The sequence below is a fragment of the Dama dama genome, chromosome 6 (assembly GCF_033118175.1).
Source record: "Dama dama isolate Ldn47 chromosome 6, ASM3311817v1, whole genome shotgun sequence".
Lineage (NCBI taxonomy): Eukaryota > Metazoa > Chordata > Mammalia > Artiodactyla > Cervidae > Dama > Dama dama.
This window is the reverse complement of record NC_083686.1, coordinates 30,214,964-30,226,747: the sequence shown is the minus strand read 5'-3', so window position 1 is coordinate 30,226,747 and position 11,784 is coordinate 30,214,964. Positions and strand designations below refer to the sequence as shown.

Here is an 11,784-nt window from a genome sequence, read left to right as displayed (position 1 = left end):
AACCCACCTGCCAATGCAGAGACCTAAGAGATGTAGGTTCAATCTCTGGGTTGGAGAGATCCCCTGGAGGAGGGCATAGTAATGCACTCCAGTATTCTTGTCTGGAGAATCCCACCAACAAAGGAGCCTAGTGGGCTACAGCCAACAGGGTTGCAAAGAGTCAGACACGAATGAAGCAATTTAGTGTGTGCACACACACACACACACACACACACACACACACACAGAAACACACACACACATCCTTGAACCACAATCCTAGAAGCTCTAGGTTCTCTTATATTTTTGTCTATCCTGTGCATGAAGCAAGTTTCTACATGCTATGAATTGTCAGTATGTATATTGGATGGTAATAAGGAAAATGATGATGATAATGATGATGATTAAAACAGGAAATAGTTATAAATATTACCATTTTTACCATTCCACTCTTTTGTTGGGTAAGCTCCTCACTTCTTCAATGGACTTTTTGTCTACAACTTCTAGATACATCTGGAGATTAATCCTTGTTTTGGTTCAAGAGCAAGAAACTTGACAAATATACCTGGACCAGATTGTGGAGATCTGAGGAGGATGATGAATGGATGGATGAGAAGTTTCCTTATTACTGGGGGTCTACGTATCATGTTTTAGCAGTTATATTGAGTACTGTATAATGCAGAGTATGATGGTCTGTACTTGGTCTGGGTAAGATGGACCCCAACAGTTATCTATGCTGGCTACATGGAGGATGAGTTTAATATTCTGAATACTGACATAAATCCAGATCTAGAGAGATAGGATTAAGCTTCCAGAGGTTGATATGATTCTCACTCACCAATATACAATCTTCTGCACATTTTGCTCCAGTTATGAGGCTCCAGATGGTATAAATACATGTAAAAGAGTTATGAGCTTAAAATTTCTAAAATGTGATTCATAAGAAATATGAGACTTTCAAGCTTTCAAAGCAAAGAGTGATCAATAGCTGAAAATCTCTAAAACCAAGAATCCTAAAATATGACTGAGTAAGTGTTAGTTGCTCAGTCCTTTCCAACTCTTTGCAACCCCATGGACAGTAGCCCATCAGGCTTCTCCGTCCATGGAATTCCCCAGGCAAGAATACTGGAGTGGGTTGCCATTCATTCTCCAGGGGATCTTCCTGACCCAGGATCAAACCCAGGTCTCCTGCATTGCAGGCAGATTCTTCATAGTCGGAGCCACCTGAATAACCTATTCTCATAATTTTTAAGTAAGTTGTCTAGTTTAGGCTTTTAGGGCTGTGGTTGACCACTACTGGGACTTAAAATAGTAGAATAATGCGTTTAAAATAATAAAGTGAATTTCTAATCAAGGGATTCTAGAAATTTTAATTTGGAGTCAGAAATATTACAGATATTGGTTTAAAATTGACCAAAGTATACCTTTAAAAGCTATTGCTCTTCAGCATCCTTTCTATTTATAAGTATGTTGTCCTTTCACTTTTTTAAAAGAATTTTAATTCTGAGTATTGACAGGAAGGGAACAGGTAGGTGTTCGCGTCTTTAGGAAAACTGATCACATAAATCTCACAGCCGGGCCTTAACAGCTGCGCCCTCTGGTGGCAGCTTTCCTCAAGTGCAGGCGCTGGTGTCGGTGTTGGGTTTGCTTGCTTGTTTGCTCACTGACTTTGTTCACCTGTTTCTGTAGGGGATGACTAGGTCTCTTTAAAAGGTACAGTCTAAAAATCTGGAACTTAAAAAGTGACAGTAAACGGCACACTGCATCATGTTTTAAGTAGCTGTAATGCAGGATGTTAGTCATGTATGGATGTGAGAGTTGGACTATAAAGAAAGCTGAGTGCAGAAGAATTGATGCTTTTGAACTGTGGTGTTGGAGAAGACTCTTGAGAGTCCCTTGGACTGCAAGGAGATCCAACCAGTCCATCCTGAAGGAGATCAGTCCTGGGTGTTCACTGGAAGGACTGATGCTGAAGCTAAAACTCCAATACTTTGGCCACTTGATGCAAACAGCTGACTCATTTGAAAAGACCCTGATGCTGGGAAAGACTGAGAGCAGGAGGAGAAGGGGACAACAGAGGATGAGATGGTTTGATGGCATCACCGACTCAATGGACATGGGTTTGGGTGGACTCCGGGAGTTGGTGATGGACAGGGAGGCCTGGTGAGCAGCTGTTCATGGGGTCGCAAAGAGTCAGACACGACTGAGCAACTGAACTGAAAGAACTGAACTGAATGAAGGATGTAATTTAATCTCAGTCTTTAATTTGTTAACTATATTACTTATACTCAGCAGCATATACAAAGAATATAAGAATGTGGATATGCTTTTTAAAAGTGTGGAAATCGTCAGCAAGAGGTTTCAACAAAGACACATTATCCAGACTTGGTTTCTGAAGATCAACTACCTTAGAAGCAGGGTTCTCTTCTCTAAAGTGAAACCAGTAGATTGCAGAACACTGTCTTCCAAAAGCCTTGCTGATCAGAGGAAAAACAAACAAACAAAAACTCAGCACAAATCTCACCCTATACAAAGCTTGCAGAAACCACTGCACCAACCTCAGGAGGGCAGAAACCAAAAGGAAGAAATAATTCAACCTTGAAGCCTGAGAAAAGGAGACTTCAAACACAATAAGTTAAAAAGAAAAGTAAGAATGAAAAGGCAGATAAATACAACACAAATGAAGGAACAAATTAGAAACACAGAAGTCCAAATAAATGAAGAGGAAATAGGCACACTACCTGGGGGAAAAAATTCAGAATAATGATAGTAAAGATGATCAAAAACCTTGAAAACAAAATGGAGAAAGTGCAAGAATCAATCAACAAAGACCTAGAAGAATTAAAGAATAAACACACAGAGCCAAACAACATGATTACTGAAATTAAAAATATTCTGGAAGGAATCAATAGCAGAATATCTGAAGCAGAAGACCAAATCACTGAGATGGAAGATAGAATGGTGGAAATCGGGCGGGGCAGGGCGGGGACTGCCTGCCTGCCCGGGTTGCGGAAGTAGTAGCCGCTGACGGAGCCGGCTGCTCTCTCGCTACTGCTTCGGCTTCCCGGCTCCCCCTCCAGACGTAGAGGGTGGCCCGCCCATGGACGGTCGGATAGCTTCTACCTCCCGCCGCCGCCCATCCCTGGCCCCAACCGGCGTGGAGCAGACGGCGGCAGCAGCAGCTGGCGAGGAGGAAGATGCAGGCACGGCTGCCGGCCTGTGTGGTGGACTGTGGCACGGGGTACACAAAACTAGGGTATGCTGGAAATACGGAACCACAGTTTATCATCCCTTCCTGTATTGCTCTTAAGGAGTCAGCAAAAGTGGGCGATCAAGCTCAAAGGAGGGTGATGGAAAAGGTGTTGATGACCTAGACTTCTTCACTGGTGATGGAGCAATAGGAAAACCTACATATGCAACAGAGTGGCCAATCCGCCATGGTATACTTGAAGATTGGGACTTGATGGAAAGGTTTATGGAGCAAGTGATCTTTAAATATTTAAGGGCAAAACCTGAAGATCATTATTTTCTTTTGACTGAACCTCCACTGAATACTCCAGGAAACAGGGAATATACTGCTGAAATAATGTTTGAGTCCTTCAATGTTCCTGGCTTGTACATCGCTGTACAGGCCGTTCTCGCCTTAGCTGCATCTTGGACCTCCAGACGAGTAGCAGAACGGACGTTGACCGGTACAGTAATAGACAGTGGAGACGGTGCCACTCATGTCATCCCTGTGGCTGAAGGGTATGTGATTGGCAGCTGCATTAAGCACATTCCAATCGCAGGACGAGATGTAACATATTTTATTCAGCAACTGTTGAGAGACCGAGAAGTAGGAATTCCTCCAGAACAATCCTCGCAAACTGCTAAGGCAGTGAAGGAGTGCTATAGTTATGTCTGCCCAGACCTAGTAAAAGAATTTAACAAGTGTGATACAGATGGATCGAAGTGGATTAAACAGTATACTGGAATCAATGCTATCTCAAAGAAAGAGTTCTCCATTGATGTTGGATATGAGAGATTCTTGGGACCTGAAATTTTTTTTCATCCAGAGTTTGCTAACCCAGACTTTACCCAGCCTATCTCAGAAGTTGTAGATGAAGTAATTCAGAATTGTCCTATTGATGTCAGATGTCCTCTCTACAAGAATATTGTCCTCTCTGGAGGTTCAGCCATGTTCAGGGACTTTGGACGTCGCTCGCAAAGAGATTTGAAAAGAACTGTAGATGCCAGACTGAAATTAAGTGAGGAATTGAGTGGAGGTAGATTGAAGCCAAAACCTATTGATGTACAAGTCATTACACACCACATGCAACGATATGCAGTTTGGTTTGGAGGATCTATGCTGGCTTCCACACCTGAGTTCTACCAAGTATGCCACAGCAAAAAGGATTATGAAGAAACTGGACCTAGCATTTGTCGTCACAATCCAGTGTTTGGAGTCCTGTCGTAAAATTGGCTTCATGGTTATTGGGGTTAGGGAGGTGGAGAAGAAATAGTCTTTCTGATTACCTGTTTTGTCTGGATGGCTGGTTTTAAACCTTGAAATAAGAAGACCAAACATTAATTATACACAAATATTTTAATAAGTATATCAACATGCGAATGTGGAGAAGAGTCAAAATGATTTAAGTGTTTTTCTTTAGATTGAACATTTGAATCTTACGTGTATCAAAAAGAAGTGGGTTTTAGTTCTTCCTGTGCATTGGTATTTTGTATATTATTGAATTATCCAAGATTTGATGGGATTCATCAGTATGTAGATAGCTCTATAATGCTTGAATTGTACACTTTGAAGTGCATGCAATGCAAGAGCTTGTTTATATTTCATACTTTTTATACTTTGAGGAAAAAAAATCAAAGAAAAACTAGTATTTGAGGGTAAAAAAAAAAGTGACCAAGTAAAGGATAAATACAAAAAGTAGCCTGTGAGACTTGGCGTACACACACACTATATTTAAAGCCTAACACCATTCTAATAAAGGCACAAGTTTCTTTTTAATACTTGTTTCAAGCTCTTTAATCTTTATACGTTAACTAACAAATCTATTTTCTTCAAACCTCTGCAATAGTTCTTTAAAATCTCAACAGTTGGTTAGCAAGCTGACTTTTTTATGTACTCTAAACAAATAATTGTGAACTTTTAATATGTTGAGTGCTTTCATTTTGATAACTGGATCTCCATTTGATATTTTCATTTGTATAACTCATTTGCAGTCCAAAAATTCTTTTAGTGCCAGTCCCTGACATATGGAAAGTTAATTTTCATTACATTTTAAAATATCTGGATCATGAAGAACAAATGAGGAAAATAAATTAAAACTGAATTACCTTTAAAAAAAAAAAAAAAAGAATGGTGGAAATAACTTCTGAAGAGCACAATAAGGTAAAAAGAATGAAAAGAACTGAGGATAGTCTCAGAGACCTCTGAGGCAATATCAAATGCACCAATTTAAATTATAGGGGTCCCAGAAGAAGAAGAGAGAAAGAAAGGAAATGAGAAAATTTTTGAAGATGATCATATTTGAAAATTTTCCCAGTATGGAAAAGGAAATAATCAATCAAGTTCAAGAGGCACAAAGAGTCCCATACAGGATAAACCCAAGGAGAAACATGCCAGACAATCAATCAATTAGTTAGTTACTAATCAAACTAACAAAGACTAAACACAAAGAAAGGATATTAAAAGCAGCAAGGGAAAAGCAACAAGTAACATACAAGGGAAATCCCATACGTTTAACAGCTGATTTTTCAGCAGAAACTGCAGGTCAGAAGGGAATAGCATGGTATATTTAAAGTACTGAAAGGGAAAAATCTACAACCAAGATTACTGTACCAGGCAAGGATCTCATTCAAAATTGATGGAGAAATAAAGTTTTTCAGACAAGCAAAAGTTAAGAGAATTCAGTATCACCAAACCAGATTTACAAATGTTAAAGGGATTTATATAGTCAAGAAATACAAGAGAAGGAAAAAGATCTACAAACTCAATCCCAAACAATTAAGAAAATGGCAATAGGAACATCCGTTCAGTTCAGTAGCTGAGTCATGGCCAACTCTTTGCAACCCCATGGACTGCAGCAGGCCAGGCTTCCCTGTCCATCACCAACTCCCAGAGCCTACTCAAACTCATGTCCATTGAGTCAGTGATGCCATCAACCATTTTATCCTCTGTTGTTCCCTTCTCCTCCCATCTTCAATCTTTCCCAGCATCAGGGTCTCTTCAAATGACTCAGTACTTCACATGAGGTGGCCAAAGTGTTGGAGTTTCAGCTTCAACATCAGTCCTTCCAATCAACACCCAGGACTGATTTCCTTTAGGATGGATTGGTTGGATCTCCTTGCAGGCCAAGGGACTCTCAAGAGTCTTCTCCAACACCACAGTTCAAAAGCATGAATTCTTTGGTGCTCAGCTTTCTTTATAGTCCAACTCTCACACCCATACATGACCATTGGAAAAACCATAGCTTTAAGTAGATGGACCTTTGCTGGCAAACTAATGTCTCTGCTTCTTAATATGCTGTCTAGATTGGTCATAACTTTTCTTCCAAGGAGCAAGTGTCTTTTAGTTTCATGGCTGCAGTCACCATCTGCAGTGATTTTGGAGCTCAGAAAAATAAAGCCTGTCACTGTTTCCATTGTTTCCCCATCTATTTACCATGAAGTGATGGGACCAGATGCCATGGTCTTAGTTTTCTGAATGTTGAGCTTTAAGCCAACTTTTTCACTCTCCTCTTTCACTTTCATCAAGAGGCTCTTTAGTTCTTCTTCACTTCCTGCCAGAATGGTGGCATCATCTGCATATCTGAGGTTATTGATATTTCTCCCGGCAATCCTGATTCCAGCCTGTGCTTCCTCCAGCCCAGCGGTTCTCATGATGTTCTCTGCATATAAGTTAAATAAGCAGGGTGACGATATACAGCCTTAATGTACTCCTTTTCCTATTTGGAAACAGTCTGTTGTTCATTTCCAGTTCCAACTATTGCTTCCTGACGTGCATACAGATTTCTCAAGAGGCAGGTCAGGTGGTTTGGTATTCCCATCTCTTTCAGAATTTTCCACAGTTTTTTGGGATCCACACAGTCCAAGGCTTTGGCATAGTCAATAAAGCAGAAGTAGATGTTCTTCTGGAATTCTCTTGCTTTTTCAATGATCCAACAGATGTTGGCAATTTGATCTCTGGGTCCTCTGCCTTTTCTAAATCCAGCTTGAATATCTGGAAGTTCACGGTTCATGTGCTGTTGAAGCCTAGCTCGGAGAATTTTGAGCATTACTTTGCTAGTGTGAGAATTGAGTGCAATTGTGCAGGAGTTTGAGCATTCTTTGGCATTGCCTTTCTTTGGGATTGGAATGAAAACTGACCTTTTCCAGTCCTGTGGCCACTGCTGAGTTTTCCAAATGTGCTGGCATATTGAGTGCAGCACTTTCACAGTATCATCTTTTAGGATTTGAAGTAGCTCAACTGGAATTCTATCATTTCCACTAGCTTTATTCGTGAGATGCTTCTTAAGGCGCACTTGACTTGGCATTCCAGGATGTCTGGCTCTAGGTGAGTGATCACACCATTGTTGTTATCTGGGTCATGAAGATCTGTTTTATATAGTTCTTCAGTATATTCTTGCCACCTCTTCTTAATACCTTCTGCTTCTATTAGGTCCATACCATTTCTATTTTTTACTGTGCCCATCTTTGCATGAAATGTTCCCTTGGTATCTCTAATTTTCTTGAAGAGATTTCTAGTCTTTCCCATTCTATTGTTTTCCTCTATTTTGTGCAATGATCACTGAGGAAGGCTTTCTTATCTCTCCTTGCTAGTCTTTGGAACTCTGCATTCAAATGGGAATACCTTCCTTTTCTCCTTTGCCTTTCGTTTCTCTTCTTTTCACAGCTATTTGTAAAGCCTCCAATTACTCTAAAATGTAAATGGATTAAATGCTTCAACCAAAAGACACAGACTGGCTGAATGGATACAAAAAGAAGACCCATATATATGCTGTCTACAAGAAACCCACTTCAGACCTATTAAGATGCATATACATGAAAGTGAGATGATGGAAAAATATATTCCATGCAAATGGGAAGCAAAAGAAATCTGGAGTAGCAATCCTCATATCAGACAAAACAGACCTTAAAATAAAGAAGATTACAAGAGATAAGGAAGGCTACTACATAATGATCAAGGGATCAATCCAAGAGGAAGACATAACAATTGTAAATATCTGTGCACCCAACATAGGAGCACCTCGATACATAAGACAAACACTAACAGACATAAAAGGAGAAACTAACAGTAACACAATAATAGTAGGAGACTTTAACAACCCCCTCACACCAATGGACAGATCATCAAAACAAAAAGTTAATAAGGAAACACGTCTTGAATGAAACACGTCTTAGATGAGATGGATCTCATTGATATCTTCAGGACATTCCATCCAGATGCAGAAGAATACACCTTCTTCTCAAGTGCACATGGAACAGTCTCCAGGATAGACCACATCTTGGGTCACAAATCAAACCTCAGTAAATTTAATAAAATTGAAAATTGTATCAAGCATCTTCTCCGAACACAACACTATGAGACTAGATATCAATTACAAGAAAAAAAAAAAAAAACCGTAAGAAACACAAACACATGGAGATTAAACAATAGGTTTCTAAGTAACCAACAGGTTACTGAAGAAATCAAAAAGGAAATCAAAAAGTTTCTAGAAACAAATGAAAATGAAAACACGACAACGCAAAACCTATGGGATGCAGCAAAAGCAGTTCTAAGAGGGAAGTTTATAGCAATACAATCCTACCTCAAGAAACAAAGATAGTATTCAGATGCAAACATGTCTTATTTTAACATGCCATTGTTCTTTCTACTATTACAAATTGCATCATTCGTTTGTTTAATAAATATTTATCAAGTGTTTATTATGTACCCGGCTGCAAGATCTCTATAAAAAAGACAATGTCCTCCCTTCCATGAAATTCACATTCTACACAGGAGGACACACAACGTGCAAGTAAATAATACATAAACAACGTCGCTGGAAGTGGCAGTTAGAACTGTGAAGAAAGCATGCAGTGTGATGTGATGAAAAGCGATGGAAAGCACTTCCTTGGCACTAGAGTATTCCAGAAAAGTTCTCTCTGAAAATAAAACATTTAAGTCAAGTCTTAAAGGTGGGAAAAAAACCACTGAGGCAAATATCTAGGGACCAAGGATTTCAGATGGATGGAAAAGCAAAAACAAAGCCTCTGACACTTTTGAGGAGAATGGGAAGGAATCTAAGGTGCAGGAATACAGTGCAGGAACTGGTATCAGATGAGGTGAGCAGAAACCAAATTATTTTAAGGTTCTTTCAAATTTAAAATGTAACAAGTTTTAAAACAGATTTTGTAGACCATGGTAATAAGTTTGTATTTTACTCAAGATTCAGTGAAAAGCCATTAAGGATGCTAAATAGAGCAGGACATTATCTCAATAACATAGAAAATGATCTGGAAAATGAGCTGAAGGAGAATTAGCACGGAAGCAGGGGATTAATGAAAAAGCCATCACAGCCATCCATGTCATGGTACCCAGGACCAGGAAGCAGAGGGTAAGAGGCAAGAGATTAGTTTGGAGGTTACTGCAGCAATTCATTGGAGAAGGCAATGGCAACCCACTCCAGGACTCTTGCCTGGAGAGTCCCATGGGCCGAGGAGCCTGGTAGGCTACAGTCCATGGGGTCGCTAAGAGTCGGACATGACTGAGCAACTTCACTTTCACCTTTCACTTTCATGCATTGGAGAAGGAAATGGCAACCCACTCCAGTATTCTTGCCTGGAGAATCCCAGGGACAGACGAGCCTGTTGAGCTATCGTCTATGGGGTCGCACAGAGTCGGACACGACTGATGTGACTTAGCAGCAGCAGCAATTCATGCTAGAGATCATCCTGTCTTAGACTAGGTCAGTGGTTCTTCACTGGGTACAAAATTACATCCATCAGGAGACAGGTAGCAACATCTGGAGACTTTTTTTTTTTTTTTTTTTTCAAAACTGGAGAGACAATACTGACATCTAGTGGGCAGAGACCAAGGATGCTGCTAGACATGCTACAATACAGAAGATTGTGTCACTGAAAATAAGAAACATCTCGTCCATAATGTCAATGGTACCAAGGCTACAAGACCCACAAAATTGGGGGGGGGGGGGGGGGGACAGAATTGGAGAAAGAGAAGTTTGAGATATATTTTAGTAAGTACAGACAGTGTGAACCAAAGAGGGTTACATAAAGTATAAAGTCTCAATGTTTGATCTGTATAACTGGGAGAGCAATGGTGTCAATTACCAAGGTAGTGAAGACTTGAGGAAAAATGAGATTGAGAGGAGTTTAATCAAGTATTCAGTTTGAAGTAAACTGTGTTCAAGATGACTATTATTTAGATGGAGACTCCAAGTAGTTTAATAGATATAGAGGTTGAACTTTATAGGAAAACTCTGGACAAAAGTATAAATATGAGAGTTATAAGCATTTGAAATTTTACTTAAAGACATGGAATCGAATGAGATCGTATAGGGAGATATGTGGGAAAGGAGATGAAAAGGGAAGGGAAGTGAATGAACGAGAAGGCAAGGGAAGAAAGCTCAGGTTTACACCTGAGGCACTCTCACTTTTCTAAAGACAGTTCAGAAAACTAGAAGGAACAATCAGAGAGGTAACAGAAAACCAGGAGTGTGGTATCATGGAAGCTAGGACAGGAAAGAAAAGTATTTCAAGAAAGAGGCAGTGGTTTATGGTACAAATTCCACCAAAAGGCTAAACAGAATGGAAACCAATAGTATCCCTTAGCTCTGGCATCTTGGAGATCATTGTTGTTCAGTTGCTAAGTCATATCTGACTCTTTTGCAACCCCAAGGACTGTAGCCCTCTTTCCATGGGATTTCCCAGACAAGAATACTGAAATGAGTTGCCATTTCCTCCTCCAGGGGATCTTCCTGATCCAGGGATCGAACTCAAGTCTCTTGGATTGGCAAGTGGATTCTTTAAAACTGAGCCACCAGAGCGTTTTTAATGGAGTCATGGGAATGGAAGCTGCTGTGAAATGAGGGAGGTGAAAAAACAGAGAGAGAAAATGCAAACAATTCCTATTTTAGGAATTGGAGTCAAAAATAAGGCAGCTGCTGGATGGAACTGTAGAGCCGACAGAGTTTGGTTTTGTATTTCTTAATGTGGAGATTGCTGATAGAAATGATCCAAGGAAAATGACATGGGAAGGGAACTGAAAAGGTGAAGTTCTTAAGAAAGTAGAAAAGAATGGGATCAAGAACAAAAGTAGAAAGTAAGTGAAAGTGTTAGTCGCTCAGTCGTCTGACTCTTTGCAACCCAATGGACTGTAGCTCGTCAGGCTCCTCTGTCCATAGGATTCTCCAGGCAAGAATACTGGAGTGGGTTTCCATTTCCTTCTCCAGGGGTTCCTCCTGACCCAGGGATCAAACCCAGGTCTCCTGCATTGCAGGTGGATTCTTTGCCATCTGAGCAGAGGAGTTGTCCATCAGTAGGAGTAAGGATACTTCTTCCACTGTAGTAAGAAAGATAAGCCCAGATATGGGTAGGTTGAGAAGATAAGAGAGTTTCCCTATAATGGCTTTTATTTTCTCCATGTTGTTTCAGTTAAAGAAGAAGAAGTAAACGGCTGGAAAGAGTAGGGAGGAGGAAGAGATTTGAAGAGGGATAATCCAAAGTGAGGATCCATCCTTGCCCTGAAGTTTTGACTATCCTCAGCACCATGGCTAAGTGTCCATAATATTAAAGACTTTTCACTGA

At 40.1% G+C, this 11,784-nt stretch overlaps 1 pseudogene; it reads left to right on the top strand.

Moving 5' to 3' along the window:
• The first annotated feature begins 3,169 nt into the window (after positions 1-3,169).
• Positions 3,170-4,519, top strand: LOC133058525 (actin-related protein 3-like; annotated as a pseudogene).
• The last annotated feature ends 7,265 nt before the right edge of the window (positions 4,520-11,784 follow it).